Source organism: Zonotrichia albicollis, chromosome 17 (assembly GCF_047830755.1).
Source record: "Zonotrichia albicollis isolate bZonAlb1 chromosome 17, bZonAlb1.hap1, whole genome shotgun sequence".
NCBI lineage: Eukaryota > Metazoa > Chordata > Aves > Passeriformes > Passerellidae > Zonotrichia > Zonotrichia albicollis.
In genome coordinates, this window is record NC_133835.1 from 12,966,402 (window position 1) to 12,986,160 (window position 19,759).

At 45.8% G+C, this 19,759-nt stretch overlaps 1 long non-coding RNA gene across 1 annotated transcript in view; it reads left to right on the forward strand.

The window, feature by feature from the left end:
- Positions 1 to 2,777: 2,777 nt before the first annotated feature.
- Positions 2,778 to 19,759, forward strand: part of LOC106629492 (uncharacterized) — a 48,771-nt gene continuing 31,789 nt past the window's right edge. Inside the window, exon 1 of the long non-coding RNA XR_012583036.1 lies at positions 2,778 to 2,972. This is a non-coding gene — a long non-coding RNA (uncharacterized LOC106629492). The remainder of the gene's footprint in view (positions 2,973 to 19,759) is intronic.

Below are 19,759 nucleotides of genomic sequence, written 5' to 3' on the forward strand. Positions count from 1 at the left end.
TTTGTTTCAGTTCATCCTTGTGCTCTTCTTGTCCAAAAAATGGAGGTATTTGGCCTAGGGAAGGTGTGTATTCAAACAAGCCACTAATCTGACCCAGTTTCATTGAAAGTTTCATTTTATTTCAGGCAGAAATGGGAGGCAATAGGAAAAGTTACATTTCTGGAATTAATTATTTCCCTTTTAATTTTCTCCAGAGTAAATCACATATTTTTTCTGTATATTTTAAAAATTCTGCATCAAAAAATACATTTTGGGTTTACTGAAATAAATGTAAAAACCTGACCAAAAAATTATCCATAGTTTTCAGGGAATTTCAGGATTTTAAAGTTTTTGTTCTTGTTTGGAAAAGGAGCAAGCCTCAGCAGCGCTAAGTCGTTTGTATCTTGGAACAACTCTGCTCTCCACAGCTCCTGTGTGATCTTCGGCCTGTGGCAATGGCAGGGCTCCTCGGGGTGCCCAGGGGAAGGAGGGGAAGCTGCTGAGCCCAGAGATTGCAGAGCTCTGGGGGCTGCACTGGGCTCCTGTCCGATTTTCGGCTGTTTGGATGGCCTGGAAAGGCCCGGGGTGACCTTGGTGCATCCCGCGCTTCAAAGGACGAGAAGAGGCTTCAGTTCTTTTCTCAAGTCTCGGTGTTTATTAATTGTTTATCTAAAAGATTTTCTCTCGGCCCGACAGAGCTCTGCTCAGCAGCCAGCCATGAGCACACTCCCCCCTCTTCAGGGCGGTCACCTATCTTTATACTCAAAGTTACGTATACCATATTTACCATTTTTCCCCAATACTTTTCACCCTTATTGCCCAGTGCACTTTTAGTAATGACCAATCCTAAAGTGCCACCATCACCACAGAAGATGGAAGAGAAGAAGAAGAAGAAGAAGGACAGGACACGCCCCAATTCTTCCATCTTACTTCTCTAAACCCCCCTGTACAGAAATCCTAAACCCTGTGTTCCACTCTCTAATTAACTTATCCCTTCACCATTCACCCCGGTGAAATCCTCCTATCCTCATACAGGTGTCGTCTCCTGTGTAGGATCAAAGTCCAGCCACCAGACACTTCTGGAACATTCCAGGACTCCCGAGCCCCCCAAGGGTGGTCTCGGTGACTCGGCACCTCAGTCCTGAGGTGCTGAGATCCCACAGGCTCCCTGCGCCGCTGCCGTGACCTCAGCATCGCCCGTTCCTGCAGCGCCAGCTCTGAGCGGCTCCTGCAGCTCCCGCTTCCTCACCCCTGCTCGCACACAGCCTTTCATCGCCCCTGTAGGTTTTGTGAGAATCTTTATTTCATTTAGGGCAGGATGAGGAAAAAGAATGAGGCTCTCAGAGGGCTGTGTGGCTGAGTCGTGGCTGAAGTTCAAACAAATTGCTGGAGTGGTCCTGCAGCTGCAGCGAGTCCTGCAGCCGGAGCCCGACGTGCTGTGAGCTCACTGACACCGAGGTGCTCGGAGCAGATTCCTCCAGAGCAAGCCCAGGCTGGTGAGGCTCATTTAAAACATCATCAGCCATCTCCTCATGCAGCAATCAGCTAAAGAAATAAGACTGGGCAGATGAAAACCCCAGGAAGGTAATAGAAGCTGGGGAAATGGAAGTTGGTGCCTGAAACAATTAAGAGTTCAGAGGTGAGTCAGAGAAAAAACAACTGCTTTTTATTAAAAATTCATTTCAATTTCATGGGCTGGCTGGAGAAGTGATTCCAGCACAGTCTGACTTCAGAGAAATGCCTCCCAGAATGCAGGATGCAGAACAGCTCAACAGCACCAGGAAGACACAGGACAGAATTGTTGTTAGAGCAGACTTCTCCCTGGCCGAGGAACACTGAGGGATGGAATCAAAATGTCCTTGGTGCAGGGAAATTTACAGGCTCCTCTGCAAAAATTCCTCTCGCCAAACTCTCCAAAATCATATCAAGTCTAATATCTGCAGAACCAATGATGCACCAGGTTTGAGGCATTACATCACCAGCACCCGGCTCCATTGGCTGCTCCTGCCCTGAGGACAAGACATTCCTTCCTGCACCTTTCCAAAGCTGCTGCTTCTCAGGAATTAACTCTTCCAAGTGTGTCACCTTGGGACAAGCCTGAATTCCTGACTGAGACATGCAGACAGTGTTTAATACAAGAGGTGTTGTTTGCTTGAAGCTGCAGAGCAACAGCCGTGTCTCTTCAGTTCAGATTGTTTCTCAACCCTCACTGCAGAAAAATGAACTGTGTATTTTCTGCCCTTCAGGGAAAAAAAAAATCAAATTGTCAGTGCTGCTATAAAAGGAGAATACACTGAATCAAGAATACTATGCAACATCAGTAAATAAGGAATTTTTACAGGAAATAGAAGGGCTGCTGCTGCTGCTGCAGTGTGAAAAAATTCCTCTGAGTGGTTAATTAGATTAATCAGTGTCACTGCAAAAAAGATGCTGCAGATGCAGGTTAGCGCTGCCTGGCTTGAATTTCTATTGCTCTATTTCAGGTTGCATCCAAAAATAGCTGGTGGATCTAGACAGTGTTGCAGGAAAAAGAGTGGGGTACATCTGTGTGTGTATATATTTTGAGTATGTGTGTTCTTTCCCCTTTCCAAATTTCCAGTTTGCCTAGTAAGTGTGAGAAATCAGTTTCATAAGATTACTGCCCAAAAATCAGCTGATGAAACCCGTTGCATTCTAAGTAATTTGGTTATATAACTTTTCCAAAAAGAAAAAAAAAAATCCCCGCACACAGAAAGATGCAAGGAAGTTTCTGGAAGATCATTTCTTGCCTAACTTTTTTTTTTCTTTTTTTTTTTTTTTTTTTCCTGAAGAAATGTTGTTCCAGGGAGTGTCTGACTAGTTCTGCAGCTTGGCAAAAAAGCCAGACGTTACCTCATAGCTGCGGCCAGACAGCCCATTTCTATGCCAGGCAACCACTGCAGAAGCACAGAGCACAGGGCCCTGCTTGATTAGCACTTCTGCTGTTTCGAGAGTCCTGGAGTGTTTTGTTCAAGGTGGGCTGCTGAGAGGGGACTCGGTGTGCTTTTGTGCAAATGAGAGTGAGGCAGGGGGTGTGTGGGGCGTGGGCTGGGGGCACGGGGGGGAGGGAGGCACAGGGACACAATAGGGGGAGGCTGCATTAATATTCCATGGTCATGTTATCTTTGGGAAGCAGGATCTGTTTGATTTGACCTGGTCAAAAATAAAATGAAAAAAAAAATAAAAAACAACCCACCAAGTATCACATCCTAAAGGTCAGAGGAAAAGAAAGAGATGGGAAACAAAGAGCTGTAATGACAGAGCAGGTCAAACTGAATTAAATGTTTAATTGTCTCCCTCGTGTCTCATCAAATAGCTGTCTTTAAAGCAAGAGGGATCTTTTCTTCCAGCAAAACTATTACCAATTCATCACTGAGTTGGAAGGTGACGAGTGTTTGTAAACATTACAGTCAATATAATTTTCTCATTCTCTCCCTCATTGTTGATTTACCTTGTTTAACTGGATCATTTACCTAGCAAAGCTGTGTCTATATCACGTGTTCCACAAATGCTGGGGTCCCTGCACAGAATTCCTGCCCAGCAGGACCGTGCTGTGCTTTTCAGCCAACTGTACCCCTTGCACAAGAGAAGGGCAAAGAACAGGGCACAGACTGGGCAGGGATGCTCAGCCCTGCACCTCCTCCTGGCAGTGTCCTGGGGCGACTCCTTCCAGCAGCTGAGCTGTGGTTCAGTGCTCTGGAATGGAGACAGGCTGTGCAGTGAGCTGGGAAGGGAGATGCTGTGTCTGGGAGCAGCCTGAGTTCACCTCCTCGTGTCACACAAAGCTGTGGGGACACTGTAGGGCATTGGAGCCCCATGACCTCTCCTGCTGTATTGCCTCTGTTCTTGTCAAGGACAGCAGAAACTTCTGTTTGGGACAGAAGAAATACATTTTAATAATTCTACTTTATTGGGTGACAAGATAGCTGCTAATAAACTCACCCTTCTACCTGAAAGTACTGCATGATTGTCAGAAAATTCAATATCAGAAAATGTGTGGGTTTGGATTATCTTTAGTAGTCAAGTTTCCAGATGACAAAAATTGTAGCTAAAGAGGTAAAATTAATTGGTTTTGGCCACATATAAAATCAGTGTCAGGATCAGGATCAAACCCTTAAGAGTTCTTAACTCCCAGCCTTGTATTTGACCCCTAATGCAAGATATGCGCCCGTGGGAGGCACAAATCAGTCCTTACCTAAGACAACTTCTACTGAAACATCTACATTTCTTCCAAGCCTTTTTTTGGGCTTACAAGGAAAACAGATTCCCAGAACTTCAGGAATGTCAACTGGAAGTTGCAAGAGGAGAGACTAAAGTGTTACACTATTGGACTTAGGGCAAAAGTGGGATCCATCTGACCCAGTTAAGTCCAAGTCCAACTGCTCTAAGGCCCAAGGACATGTGTCAACACCAGGGATGGGGAAACCACAACGGGACTTCTCCCAAGATTTACAGGAAGAGATGTGCTCTGGATGTTCCCAGCTGCTCACAAGTGGGCCAAGAGCTGGCAATTCCAGTCCTGCCTCCAGTCCCAGCACTGCAGAACAGTGCTCCAGCTGAGGGTGTCTCAGGGATCTCCTGCAGGGCCATGCTCCTCCAGATCCTGCAGTATCACCTGGGCTTTGTGCTTTCTAGAAGCATCCCAGGCTCAGTGGGGACATTTGGCTGCTTGGTTGGGTGTGTGTGGTAGGACAGTGGTGGGTGTGGGTGCCTGGATCAGAAACAACCATTGCATTACCAGAGCTTTCCTGTGGTGCTGAATGCTGCTGATTCCCTGGATTACAGGGGGCCCCACAGGGCTCTTTGCAGATTCCAGTCACACGGCTGCAGAAGAGAAAAAGAAGGAAATTGCTTTTCTCCTCCTTTTTGGCAAATGAGAAGTTGGAGCAGGCAGCAGGGTGGATTGCTGGGTGCTGTGAACTGTGCTGGCTCTATCCCTTTGCATCTCTCCCAAGCTTTTCTCAAGATCATTTAAATACATTTAAATCCCATTTTACAGTCACCTTAGGACCAAATAATTTTGAGGCCAAATTTCCTTTCTAACATAGCTACGTTTAGTGTAGAGTAAATTTCCTCAAATTTTGGCTTGATGCTTAAAAACACCTTGGCACATGAGAGCAAACCCTAAGCCACTCCTGGCTCCTGTTTTTCCCCAGTGTGAGGGGATTTGCTGTTTCCCATGGTTTCACATATCAGTGATGACAAAAGAACATGGACATCCCAGCTTCCAGGGGCGTTCTGAGCTCCATTTGGGAAGCTCTGTGCCTCATTTGGCTGCCTCAGAAAACCTTGCTGAGGACACCCCATGTGGAGCTGCTGGCAGGCCAAACAGGAGGGCAGAGCACAGCTCAGGGGCAGTGCTGCAGTGTCCTTGCACAGGGTTTGCACAGGAGGAGGAGGCAGAAATGTGTGCTAAGGAAATGCAGCTGGAGGAATTTCAGGTTTTGGAGGCCAAGGTGCAGAGTGAAAACCTCAAGGACAGTTTCAGCCCCAAGCACTGGGCTCATCTTCCCAGCACAATGCAGATGGAAGGGTAGCCTATGCAATAGGAGTGGGGAAGTCAGTTAAATGTGTGCATGGGATACAGTGGAAGAAATGAATTAAAAAGTAGAAATTCCTGCCTCTAACCAGATCATCTTCCACACAAATTGGAAGCAGTTGGTGAAGGGGAGACTTGCAGGGTGATGGAGAGAAATAAGAACCAGCCCTGCTTGCCCAGCTCAGAACAGCAAGGTATCAGTCCCAGATGGGGTCAGGAAAAGGTTTTATTTGTGCAGGGAATGGGAGGAATACAATCACAGGATGCCAGGAGCTGGGCTGTGCACGTGGGCATTGCCCATTGGGAAATAGGTATGGATGGAGCTGCAGTTTCCTTAGAAGATAACAGAGGTATTAACATTAAAGAGTAGAGATTGTTTAGATTGTTTGGGGAGCAAGAGAAAAGAATGAGAGGAGAGAGAGCTATTTGTGAAGGAAAAGGATTTATTAGCCTTAGAAAGTGGGGATCTGAGAGAGACTGGAATGGGGCTGCTGTGTCATTATGGGCTGCAGTTGGAGATGTTTCAGAGAGTAAACTGGTAATAGAAATATTTTATAGGCCACCTGACCAGAAAGAACAACTGGACTGTGAAATGACTGTGCAAATAAAACAGGCATGTAAAAAGGAGAGAGTGGTAGAATTGAAGATTTTAACTATGAGGCATAGACTGGAATACATTAAGAGAAATAAGGCTGGAGGTATGTTTGCAGATCAGACACAGACCTGCTTTCTGATTCAGCCTGAGCATCAACTGCACAGCTTGGCTATTACAAAGGGACTGCATGAGGACAGACACAATAGGGGAGAGCCCTGGGGAGGCAGCTTCCACAGGCTCCAAGGGAAAAAGATTTTAAAGGTGGATTGTGAAGGAAAGGATAAAGAAAAAAAAGAAACAACAAAAAAAGAAACCGTGATTTTGGTCTGAGTGGCCTTAGAGCTTGCATTTCAAATATTTAGGTTTTATTTGTCTTACAGTTCCACAGAAGCAATCAGCAGTGTGGAATCATGTCCCACTAATGAATTAAATCCTGGAATCACCCAGCTTTATCCCAGGTGAAGCTGTCTGTTGTTAGTCAGGGCTGGGAAACAGGGCCTGTAATGAGACCCTGGCCCCAGTGACACCAACAGTAAAAGTCAGGTTTGATTTAACGAGGCCATGGCTTCATGCCTGATGCTCATAATCTCCTTGGGCAGGAGGGTGATTAGGGAAGGTGAGAGCAGCAAAGCTGGTTTGGAGGGCCAGGGAGGCTCCTCAGGGGATTCATTGCCTGCCATACACAGCTCCTAAAGGGTCATCAAAGGGTGAGACCCCTGCTAAAGGTAAGGATGAATCTTTCTGTATAAGTACAAGGTAGCCAAGGAATAGCTAAATTTTGAGTGGCTGTCATGAGTCATACGCTGTTTTCTTGTAGCCCATATGCTTGACTTCACCTCATATATCCTCTCTGATTAAAAAAAAACAAAGGTAAATAGGATGGCTTTAGGGATTTGCAGATGAGTCCAAAATAGCTGCATGTATGGCATGTATTAAGATACCAATTTTACTGCAATTGTAGAGATACTGCCAAAAAGTAGCCTTTTTGTTTTATTCTTTGTATTTAAAAAAAAAAAAAAAAAGTAGAAAAAAGTATGTGTTTAAGGGGAGCAGAAGGAAGAGGTTGTAAAGAGTGAAAAGAAACCTCAAACCCAACAGGTGTCAATGATTCACAGCTCTCTTAGTCACCATTGCTGGCTGCATGAATCAATGGAAGACTCTGCCTATTAAATAAAGATTCAGTCTTGGTATAAAATATTGCCTGATAACCAAGCAGCCTTATTCAGTGAATGCCTCATGAAAGACTCAGACTGAGGCCCCCAAAGAGAGGCAGGTCAGTGCACAGTCATTTAGCAGGGAAAGCAAAAGCTGGATTTTAACAGTCTTTATGTAGATATTTAAAATATAAATCTGCTCTTGTTATAACTGATAATAATGAACTGGAACCCCATCTTGTGTGGGCAGGCAGTGCCCAGGCCCCCAGGGCAGCCCTGAAGCACAGCCTCTGTCAATCCAAACACAGCCACTGTGACACTGTGTGGGCTCATGTTTGTGCACAGCAAGGGATGGAGCCCTGCCCAGAGCCAGGGACTCTTCACTGGCACTGCTGCTGGAAAAAATGTTGGGTTAACTCTGAATGCCCCTTCCCTCCTGCCCTGTTGCCCCCAACTTTTCAATTTGGCTGCCAGCAACCCTCTCCTCCCCCAAATACCACTAAAAGCAGTGACTGTTCAAACAGACTTTCCTTCAGTTGGTAATATTTTTTTGGAGATGAGATGTGCATGTGTTCATTAAAACTGAATTTTATTTTTTTTTCAAAAAGAACAAACACGATCTGTGGTGATTGTCTCTGAGTTGCTAATCCATTTTTCCACCTCCTTTTCCTTTAACATTTGGTGCAGTTTTCATCCATTCTTGATGGAGACTACTCATCAAATGAGTCTTCCAGCAGCCCTGGCAGGGTGTAATTTTTAATCCCTCTTTACTCCAAACAACATAAGGGCAGCAAACACTTTCAGTACTTTGGCCTCTGCTGTCCATGGAGTGGGAGCTGCTGGGATGCTGCAGCCTGAGAGGGCTGGGATTTGTGTGCAAGAGCCAAGCGTTGATCTGATCTGCTGATGCTCAGGATAATTAAACAATAGAAGCAAAATGATTAATAAGGTTCTTTTTCCAAGGCGTGGAGAAGGCTGAAGGCCTGGAGAGGGGCCACTGAATTTGACTAAATAAACGCAGCAGAATAGGAAGATTTTCAGCAATTATTGGCTCATTTTTTCCCCAGGCTTTCTAACCCATGGCTTTAACTTATTGGCTTAAGACACTTCTTACACCCACATCACATTTTGCCTTGGGCCATTCTGCTGCTCTTGACAGCTGTCTAGGGCAAAAGGAAATCACCCGACCACAAATGTTTTCTCATAACTTCATAACAAGGGAATCTGAAGAAGTCAAAACCTTGGAGGTTCAGACCTTGCTTTAAAAAGCGAGATAAATTTAGGATATGAAATGGAGGCATTGCCCTCTGTCCCCTGGCTGTGTATCCAGCTGGGCTGCAGTGTCCGGGCATTAGCAGCAATCAGCAGTCTGAAATGAGGACCTGAGTTGCTGAAGTGCTGGTGGTCACTGGAAGACCAACCACAGCCCCTCAGTGCTGCCTTTTGGTGCCTGGCTGGGGGTGCAGGTCAAGGGCCAGTCCTGGGATGGAGATGGAGAGGTGGAACTTCAGCATCCCAGTGCTGAGGGTGGCAGTGCCTGGGGACAGGGCGGCAGGGCACGTGGCAGAGCTTTGCTGTGCCAGGAGGGAAGGACAGTCCCAGCTGGATGATTAATGTTCAAGCTAAAGCTAAACCATGCTTGGCAATGCTCTGGCTGCTGACTCTGCCAGGGCAGGGAAAAGGGAAGATGCCTTTGAGGCCATCCAGCCCTTGTGGCCCACCTGGGTCAGAGCAGCCCAGCCTCAGGGCAGCCTCTCACATGGCAGGTTTGTGATGCCTGGTGGAGATTTAGGGTGCTGAAGGTTCAGGAGGGCAGTATCAGCCCTGCTCTAGGTGTTCAGTGTTTGCTGTACATCTGAAATGTGCTGAGTGAAGGCTGTCTCTGAGAGAATGACTGGGAACGGCCACAGATCCTGGCACTGTGGGACATCAGAGCTCAGTGATGCTCAGCTTGTGCTCCATCATCTGCCCATGGGCCCTGCAGCAGGTGCATCAAGCAGTGACTGGAAAATAATAAAAACCTTGCCTGTCTTCCCACTCAAGAGGAAGACAAGCTGGCAAGCTCCAGGAAAGGAAATGCAAATCAATGAGCAGGCAGTGTTCAGGGTCTTTTGTTTTCTCTGCAAATGGGTGCAAGGGAGTCTTGGGACTGCTTTGGGAAGGTCCTTTGAATGCCAAAAGCTTGAGGGATCCAGCTGCATCTTGCTCAGATGTCCTGTCTGAGGACAAGTCAAACAACGAGCTGCCTTTAACTTCTTGATGTTTTATTTAGACCCCTTCCTCCTTAGAATCTGTTCCAAACATGTACACTCAGTCATTCTTTCACAGCCCTGTGCCCTTCTGCACAGAGGGAGACTGGGCAGGCTGTGGAGGTTTTGGTGTCATTGTGACTCTGCCTGTCTGAACCAGTAGGACATTAAACATCTTGCTCAAGGTCACAGATAATTCACTGTCTTTCTGATTTGCTGATTCTCAATACAGCATGTGCTCCAGCACAAGTCTTCTCTGGACAGTGTATATTGCAGTTTTACTGCCTGTATATGATGACTTTCCATTTTTTTCCTACAATTGCCAGTGTACCTGAGGATCTAGTTTGAAGGAAAGTTGGGATATTGTTCCCAGGAATAAATCTGTCTGCAAGTTTTAAAATGGTTGAGTATCTGAGCCTTTCAGTCTTCACTCTTCTTTCTCCAAACTTGTGTTGGAAAAATCTTGAAGGGATGTTCCTGTGGCTCTGAAAGGTACTGCCCAAAGTGATCCCAGTGTTGTAAGCTCAGCTGGGCACACCCTGACCCCTTGGAAGAGCAGTTGGAGCTTCATGGCAGCTCCAGGGGCATCCAACAGGGACAGAAACAGAACTGCCAAGCAGTAGCTACAGCCTATTAAGAAGCGTAATTAAAAGTTTAATTACTTCTGAAAAGAGTGGTGTCACGGGCTAGACATGCAAATCCCACTGCAAGCCAAGTGAGAAATTCAGGTTTCCAGGAGGACCCTTGGGATGAGTGGAGTGAGTGGCTGGGTCCTGATGTGAGGGGCACTGGGTGCCACACCTGGCCAGGGGAGGATCCCTGCCCACTCTGCCTTCCCTCCCTGGCCAGGGGAGGATCCCCTGCCCACTCTGCCTTTCCTCCTAGACCAGAGGAATATCCCTGCCCACTCTGCCTTCCCTCCCTGGCAGGTCCCTGTCCCTCTGCTTGCCTCCCCTTGCTGCACTTATCTGATGGTCGAGGTCCCTGTTATTTACATTGCCCACAGGGCATGTTGGATTGGAGCACATTTCCTCTCTTGTTACAGCTGATGAATGCAGCTCTATTAAAATATCATCTCATCTTCACACTAGATTGCAGTCTAAGATAATATGTGTTTTTTCTATATCGTTTATACAAGAAAGATTATGTTAAATGCCAGACCCAGTAAATATTTCAAGATCCACTGCATTGCTGAGAACAGTTTCTCCCTGGGCATATGTTTCAGAGCCAAAGAAAACACTTTAAAAATTTCCTTCCTGTTTAATTTTTTTAAAGGGCATTCTCCCTATATCTGTTACTGAAATGACAAGTTGTCATGTTCCTTGATCTTATTACAGTTGCAGATGTAACTCAGCAGGGAATCTGCCCGAGTTTACATTTAAAATCATAAGACCCTGATTCTGATCTTTTTTTTTTTTTTATCAGTTTAAATCTTGCTGTGGTATAGGACTTCCAGCTTTACCTCATTGTAATCAAGATCAGAACTGCTCCTAATTATAACACTTAACTCCTGTGTAGTGCTTTACACTTTCAGGCTCTCTATATTCATCAATTAATTAATCCCCAAAGCAGTATTAGATTTCTACTAAAAAAATGGAAACCAAAGCAAGAGGGTGAGAAGGACTTGCCAAAAGGCAGAGGTGATGGAGGAAGAGAATGGCCCCAGCTCTAATCCCAGTGTCCAGGGAGGAGGAGAACACCCCCAGTTCTAACCCCAGAATGTTCTTGCAGTTCACATTCCCAAACCCTCCCTGGGTGGATCGTCCTTCCCAGTGTGCAGGGAAATGTCCCAGCACAATTGTGGCACAATATCTGTGCCACCTGCACCTGGATAAACCCTCCATGGGTTCTGGAATAAAAGCCATGGCTGCACAAAGAGCTGCTTCCAGAAAATCAGTTTTATTCCAGAGTAATATCCAGGCAGGATATTTTACTGGCTATCTGTAGTGGATTAATTATTCTAGTACAGCTGTTCTGGGAAGGTATTTCCCTGCAGGCAAGCCCATGGAGGGCAAAGGGGAAATGTGAGCTTGTTGAGGGATTAGGCAGAAGGGTGGGATGTTTAAAGGTTCAGCTAAGCTTCAAATAAATGAATTTAAACCTTTGGAGGTTTTCTCCATAGCACCTCATGGTGATCAGATAATTTTTATCAAAGAGAATAAAAAGGACCAAGATGCAAATTTTTTCTTACTACATTGGTTAGTTGGAGAGGGAAAAAGAGAGAAGTGACTTCAAGAGAAAAAGCAGGTTACATGGAATTTAGATTATGTGATTTTGGAAGGTGTGAGTCATTAGGAAAGAAGAGGGGGGAAAAATAATTTTCTCTGGTCGCTATGCAGTAATGCAGAACAGTTGTTCCCGTGTTTATTTCTGTGTTTTCCAGCATGGAAATTGTTGGCATGGCCCATTGTGAGATAGGGATTGTGCAAACTAAAAGAGAAAAGCAAATACCAATACAATGGCAGCTGATGCCAACGGTAACACCTGACACAAATATGTTGAACCTATCAGGGAAGGGGGATCATTAAAAGAAATAAGTATTCTTTTAACTTTCATTTCCTGAAGGGATTTTGATTTGTTTAGGGTATTTTAAGAATAACTGGAACAACTGCACTGGACTGGAATGGCACACCAAGTAGGGCAGGGAAAAGAAATCTTTGATTTCTACTTTTGTACTTCAGAGTCTCAAAACAGAAAAGTACTTCATTAAAATCAGTGGCAACAGGAGATTGAATGGTTTATTCCTATTACAGTGTATTACTATTTTTGATCAATATTTCATTAATAAGATTCACTCTTACATGCCTACTTTTTCTTAAGAAAAATTGAAAATCAAACACAAACAAGTGCAGCTGTTGTTTGTGTCCTCCTGAAGGTCCTCTCATCTGTGCGCGGAGTGTTTGTTCCTTTCCTTTATTTTCTTTCTAAACCTTGAGGTTGATAAAAGTCGGATTATTTTCAAATTATTTGTGTTGCTGCCTACACCAAAATCATCCTTTCTAAGGAAATTATCTTAAAAGCAGCCAAGTCTGCTGACATGGTATCAGCTGTTGAAAATGCCTCTGGTCATGGCTGTGTTTCCTAGATTGTTGTGGGTACAGGAACCTTTGCAGGGTTCTTTGGCTGCCTCTGACCTTGCTGCTTGTTCTGTTTGTCTTTGGGGGTTTTGAAGCAGGTCCCTGGAGCAGTCACCCAGCCTGGGTGCCCAGAGGGTGCAGTGCCAGGCAGGGCTCAGCCCCTGGGATCCTCCGGCAGAGCAGCTCCGTGGCCTGTCCCTGGGATGCTGTGAGCCCCTGGAGCTGGAGCAGCCTCAGCAGCTCCCTGGTGGCTCAGAACACCCAGGCCAGCAGTGCCAGGGCTCAGCTTATCACATCTGTCTGTTATCACATCTGACTGTGCTCATTCTGTGCAGAGCCAGCTAAAGCTCACCAGACTGAGATGCTCAAGGGCCCGAGGGCAGCAGTGCTGCTCCCACCTGGCCCTCCTCGCCCCATGGCTCCTCCCTGGAGGAGGCAGCTGCTCTGCAGACTCACAGCTTGTCCTGACCCTGGGTGAGGAGCGAGCTGAGAGCACAACTGAGAGCTCTCAAACGCTTCTGGTTCACCAGTGCAGACACAAAGTACACAGCAGGAGAACATCTGCCTACAGGGACTACTGTGCAGGGCTTGTAATGCTTGAATAATCTTTGTCTGCTCCTCTGGTGCAAAAGGATGGATCCCAACCCAGCACAGAGCAGAGTCAGTGCTGCATGATTCTCTTCTGGATGAGAACATTGCCCTGGGTGCAGCTCCTTGCCCTCCTGTGCTCCAGGGATGGCAGGGGAGCAGGGCACAGAGCTCTGGGGCCTGTGTGGGGCTGTGTGCCCTGGCAGTGCCCTGTGTTTGGAGGCTTTGGCCCTGGTGTGTTTGTCTGTCCCTTGTCTCGTGAGAGGGACAGGAGGGGAGCTCAGATACAAGTGCGGATATTTGTCTCCTGTTTAGAAAAAACAACTGGTGTTTGGGCAAGTTTCTCTTCCTGCATATCTAGTCCCAGCCTTGACCTGTCCCTCTCCATCCCACAGTTACTCTCCTCCTTAGCACAGTCATATTTGTTTTTCTCTGCTCTTTTGATACCAACATTTCTTCTCTCCCAGAGATTAACTCTTCTACAAGAGGCTCAAACATGTTTTCTGTATGTTTGTGTTTAGGTTTGCAGAGCCATTCAGACCAGCTAAGAAAAGCCAGCCAAGCAAGTCAGGGAAAAGAGCCTTCATGTACTTTGTGGATTGTTCTCATGGTTGGTGAAACTGGCAGGACAGGGGGAAAAAAAGTGTTTGTCTGTGTGTTGTGTATGTGGAAATCTTTGCAGCTCCAGTCTAGACCTTCCCTGCTGTTCAGGGAATCAGGGAAACTGCAGCCAGAGCGGCGAGGCTGGGTGAAATCATAATAGTGCCATTGACACCAGGCTGCACTCAGCCACCGTGCAGAGCCAGTGGGAAATGTGTCACCCACACTGTCCTGACTGGGGACCCCTGGCACCCACCTGTGGTGCTGCTTTCTCGTGCAGCACCTGAAATACCCATCAGGACACTCTCTGAGCTCTGAGCAGATCCAGGGGAGCTGTGGGTGAGGTGTTGCTTGGGTAAAGAGCACTTTAGCACCCCACTTATACAGAACACGAAGCGGGTACAGTGAGGGCAGGCTTTCCTTCCCCAGTGCCCTCAGTGCTCTCCTCTCTGATGTGAGAAAATCGCACGCGCTCCCCGGGAGACTGAAACACGTCGAGGTTGGCCAGAGATGTTGTGTTGAGCCATATGTTGACCCAAATCATCAGGAGATTCTGTGGGTTTCGTGTCCCAGCTTTGTTGCATTCAGGCCCTCCCTTGTGCTTGTCAGGCTTCCAGGCACTGATGTCTGGCGTTCCCACCCTGTCTGCCACCCAGTCCCAGCGAGCTTTTTGCTGAAACAGGAGCCTTTGATTTTTCAGTTTGAATTAACTCTGGGGGTTTTAATTTCTTTCCTGGGTATTTTTTAAGATTTCAGGCAAACAGAATAAAAAGTCTGTATCCCAAACAAAACCTTTTATGTTGGGGGCAAATGAAATGCTTCCCCTTTTTTCCTCCTCTCCTTTCCTTTTTCCTAATTTGATATTGGTTTAAAACACAAACTGGAGACAACCAGAAATGATGTTACAGTGCTATTACCCTCTTTCTCCTTCCTTTCCTTGGCTGTGATGCATTTGCACTGCTTGCAATCCTGACTTCCCCAGCAGACACTTCCCAGAAGCCTCCTTTTCCTCAGAGTTCCAACCCCGGCTCCCCAAGTTGTTCCTGTGCGTACCAGATTAATGACATCAGCTCCACCAGTCTGTATTTTCGGCTGCAAAAATAGCAAGGAGGTGATTCAAAATGAAAAGTGCTTTCCAAGTGGTTATGTTGTATTTAGTATATTAACCACCACCCCTCAGAGGAGGCGGATGAGTGTGGAGGAGGAAGAGGTTGTTTTGGAGATTTTGTGCGAAACTTCTTTTGAGTGACAGCATTCTGTGACAGCTCCTGAAAGCAGTGCTTTTTACTGGCTCCCAAATTCTCTTATCTTTTGGCAAATCTCCTCCCCATCCTGCTGCCTCTCCTCCTTGGATATCGGTGAAAAACCAACAAAGGGAAAAGGGAACACCTGGCACGTTCCCCCCGTGGCACAGGGACACAAATGCAGCTCGAGTCGGTTCTCAGCACATGGGCTCCTGCAGCCCTCCTAGAAGGACATTTTGGCCACAGTGACCAGAATTTTGGTCATGTGTCCCTGATTATTTTCTGAGCTGCTGCTGACTTTTAAAACCCATTGCAGTGGAAAATAAAACCTTTACAAGAGCTACCGGCAGCAGTGGTGGGAAGGATCTGATTACCAAAGGCATGTGTGGCACCCTGGCCTGGGCTAGAATGGAGCAGTTCAATTGTGCTCTGCAAACTTTGCCCCTGCAGACGGATGGAAAATGGCTAGATGGAGCAGGGATTCATTTTCTAAAGGAAATGAGGATATAAATTCATTTAAGAAATGACATGCCAATTTTTCTTGCTCCATTTTCCTCTCATAATAAATGGTACAGCTGCCAGGAATTTTTGTGAAAATAACACTTGCTTTCTTATGTTTTTATTTTTATGTTTTTAAAATCCTGTTCAAACGTTATGAAAGACCCTGAGCCAGATATTTCATATTTAAGATCTCAGCAGAGGTAAACCTCATGAAACAAATGAAGAGTCCCTGTCCCTGTTGACTGCTGACAATGATAGTGACACAAACTTCAACATTACTTCCTCAAAACCTGGAGAAAATATATAACCCATTTACTTAATGGACTGAGCTATAATGTCATCAGTTAAGTGAATCCCGTGAATAAAGAACAAGATGAAGTAATTGCTTCCAAAACATTTCTGGAATGAAGTAAAGCTTCACAGTGACTGCTCTCCTGGGGTCCCATTGATAACCTCTTTGGAGCAAAGTTTGTTCTTCTGTGCTGCAGAGATCCTTTCCCAGGTGTTATTGAGGACTTAACTCACTAGACAGCATTTAAGGGGGGACCTTGGTGTCACCCCACTGTGGCTGGGTTGGGGGATTGCCATCTTGGTTGGGTTTCAAACAAAGCAGCTGCAAGGGAAAACAGCCTCAATGCACAAGCTGGCACAGATCTGTGTTCCAGCTCAGTGTGTGGAGGTGTTGAGCACCTGTAGGTCCCAGCAGAGCAGTTTATAAACCCAGCCAAGCAATGACACAGCAGGCTGGGGAGTGTTCCCAGCCGAGACAATTTCAAAACAAGTGGAGAAACTCTCCTGGTCTGGTGTTGCAACCAGCACTCCTTGACTGCAGTGGGAGAGCAGCAGCAGCAAGGTCTGCACCTCCACAGCTCAGCTTTCACTTGGCTTTGGTTTTCTGCTTCAGAGGAGAAGCTGGGATGCCATCCCACAGCAAGGGCAGAGCATGAAAGGCTGAGCTGGCTCTGAAGAGCTTGGTGGTGTCTGTAGAGACCCTCTCTTTGTTTAGGGTTGCTGGGCCCCTGAGAGTTGTCTAGGTCTTTTTTTCATAATGAAAGAAAAACTGTTGGAAACGCTATTTTTGTAGTCCACAGGACAAAAGAATTGTTTTCCTGAATCTTTGCAGCTTTTACTGGGCTGGAAGGGACACGTGGGGGTCATCTAGTCTGACTGTCTGCTTAGGAAGGGCTATTTTCAAAATCAGATCAGGTCATATAAAATAATCAGTTTATCCCTTAATTATAATTTTTAGAGGTTTCTGCCTCCATAGCCACACAAAGAGCTAATCTGGCCTTTGGCACAATGAATTAGGCAGAAATTTCCAGCTCCAGAGTAAAAGGAACAGAGAGGCAAGAAACTCTTGAGGTAGGTCAGCCGTGGGCAGGAGAGCTCATTGCTGTGTCTGTGGTGGATCCATTTGGCAAGGCTCCCACCCCCGAGTCCCACCTTCCCTCCTGTCCCTGCCTGGCTGCCCAGGGCCGTGGGACCCTCACACAGAGTGCAGAACAAAATGTTTGTGTCACAAACCTTGGGAGCAGGGCAGGAGTGGCAGTGATAATGGTTCCCCAACTGTGCTTACAAAACAAAATTAGAAACCTTCCCTTGTTCCTAACTCCCCTTCCTTATCCTTCACACAATGCCCCTATCTGCCCTTCTCATGTGATTTTTGTATTCCCCTCAGCAATTTTATTTGCACAATGTTTTTTTTTCTCCCACATGCTTGTTTTTCTGGCTGAAATGTTTAGTTCTTTCCATCTGACTTAAGAGGTTTCTGGTCTTACAGTTGCTCTGGAAAAATGTAAGAGCTTAATTAACATGCAACTACTGGAAGAGAAGAGAAAAAGGAAACACAGGGTCACGTTCTTTTTGTCTGACAGAGCAAAAGCCCCATGGTACAGAGTGCACAAAAAGGGAGTTCCAAAAGAGATCTGGGTTCTCTTTCCATCCCAGTGCCCTGTGTGGTTTCCAGGCAGTGCCTCATCTCTCCAAGCCTCCTTGCCTACTCTTGCTTTTCTTTCCTATTCACTTATTCTCTCCTCTGTTGAGGTGTTGAGCAGCTTGGGGCAGGCAGCACCCCACCTAAAATGTACCTGTGTCAGCTGGCACAGCCCTGCCTGCGAACCCTTGCACTGGTGGGGAACAGAGACACCTCACAGTGATTTGCACTTTAAGTGGGATAAATAACAGCTCCTAAAAACCCCTTTCCTCTCCATTAACTGCAGTGGGAGCCTAAAACTCCTGTGTTTCTAACCTGGACAAAGAAAATCTGGTGGGAACCTACACAGCCCAGAGCATATGCAGTGTTTATCACCAGCAGCTCAGCTGAAAACTTTAACACCTAACTATAACAAATTATAATGCTAGGAAAAACTGCTTTTCCTGGGTTTCTTTCACACAAAGAATGTGGTTGCTGAATATCACTATCAAAGCAAGCACAGCAGAAATCACTTGAGCTCTTTTTTGTGATAGCAGTGAAGGACTGTAAGCAAAATGAAGCACTGTTCTTCTGGGGATAAATAAAAAACCAGGATCTGTATTAAAACAACACCAATGGAAATTTTGGGGAAACTTAAGGCCTGATAACTTGCAAAGTGAAGAGGAATGATGAAGATGCAGAGGTTGAAGAGGGGAGTTAGCCCTATTGGGTCATTCTTTAGTGGAAGCCAATATTTGGTGCAGCTCAGTTGATGAGCAGCACACCTTGCTACAGCCCAGGAGGTGGAAGGATAAACTTGAAAGGGGAAGGAACTCTGTGGTGTTTGACTACCTAGCAGAATGTTGAACATCAACAAAAGGTCTCACATTAAAAAAAAAAAAAAAGGAAGAACTCCTACCCCCCAAACACCTCAAAAGGCCAAATGGTCTTTTGGAATGTGGTATTTTATCTGAGCACTGCAGCAACTCTGGAGCATGGAAGTCAGGAAGGGGTTTGTGAAGGCAGCTGCCACTGCTGGCTGTGAGAATGGAGGAACAGGTCTGTCTTAGATCATCTGGTGGAGTCACCTCCCTTGGTCCACCCTCATCATTTTCCATAAATCCCTGCTGCCCTCTCCTCCCTGCCCTATTCCCCCCTAATCTTTATTCTCACTACATCTCTCTCCAATTGGAACATTTTTGATAGCCACACTTTTCCCTCAAAGAAAGCACATATTTATGAAATTAATCTGTAATTTGCCACTACGACTTGTGTTTTCTTTCCCTTCCTTCTGTATGTTAGGGTCATCTTTAGCTTTAGCTCTAGAAGATGGGGTTATTTTTTTAATTTTCCTGCTGCTTTTCCTGCTTGTGCAGTGTTGAGCCCCTCAAAGCTCAGTTCTGTTACCATACATTGTATGATGAAACACTTCCACGTGTGCTGAGTTGTAGGACTCATCAGCCAGCAAGTGGATGACAGTTTCTACAGTAGCTAACAAGCCACTGGTAGGTAAAATAGCAATAAAATTCTAATAATTCATTTTCTGAAGCCTTTTCTCATAGACAGATTTCCTGCTACAAAATTATGACTCAGGCCCCACCATTTTCAGTGGTCTGTTCTTCAAAGGATGAATGTTTTTCACCCAACATGGGGCTGAATCATTCCCAGGGATGTGTAAGGTATTTGTGCTTGCACCACGTTGAGGTGTTGTCGTTATGGTAACTCTTCTGTATTAGTCTTGATTCCTCATGTAGTGCAATTATGAATGTTGTTGTTTTAAAATACTCTGAGCTGTCTCCAGCCCAGGGAGCCAGCACAGCTCAGTGAGAGCTGCACATCCCCACTGAGGCAGAGCTGCTTCACCATACGTTGGTAAAATAAAGAGTTGGTGAGGAAGAGAACACAGCAGAACTGTTTCTGTGGGAAATCACTGAAGTCCACATTTCCCTTAACTCTTCTCCACAGCTCTAAGACACCTACTTTTCTTTTTTTTTTTTTCCTTTTGAATTAATTCAGCCTTGGTTCTCAGGTAATCGCATGAGTCCAAATAAGCAAGACTGCACTGCACTAATTGAAATGATTATATAAGCTGTGATATTTCTGCAGAGGTGCTTTAGAAAAGTCCCCTTTTGCCCAAGGTCCAGAAATTGTACATCCATTCCTCAGTATATCCCAGGAAAGGGATGGGGTATGCCACAGTGCAAGGACCTCCTTGTGCCCCCTTCCTTTATGGTTTTAATCCACTATTTCACTTTTCTGGATCTGAAGCAGTTCAGATCTCATTGCAATATTAAAGACACACA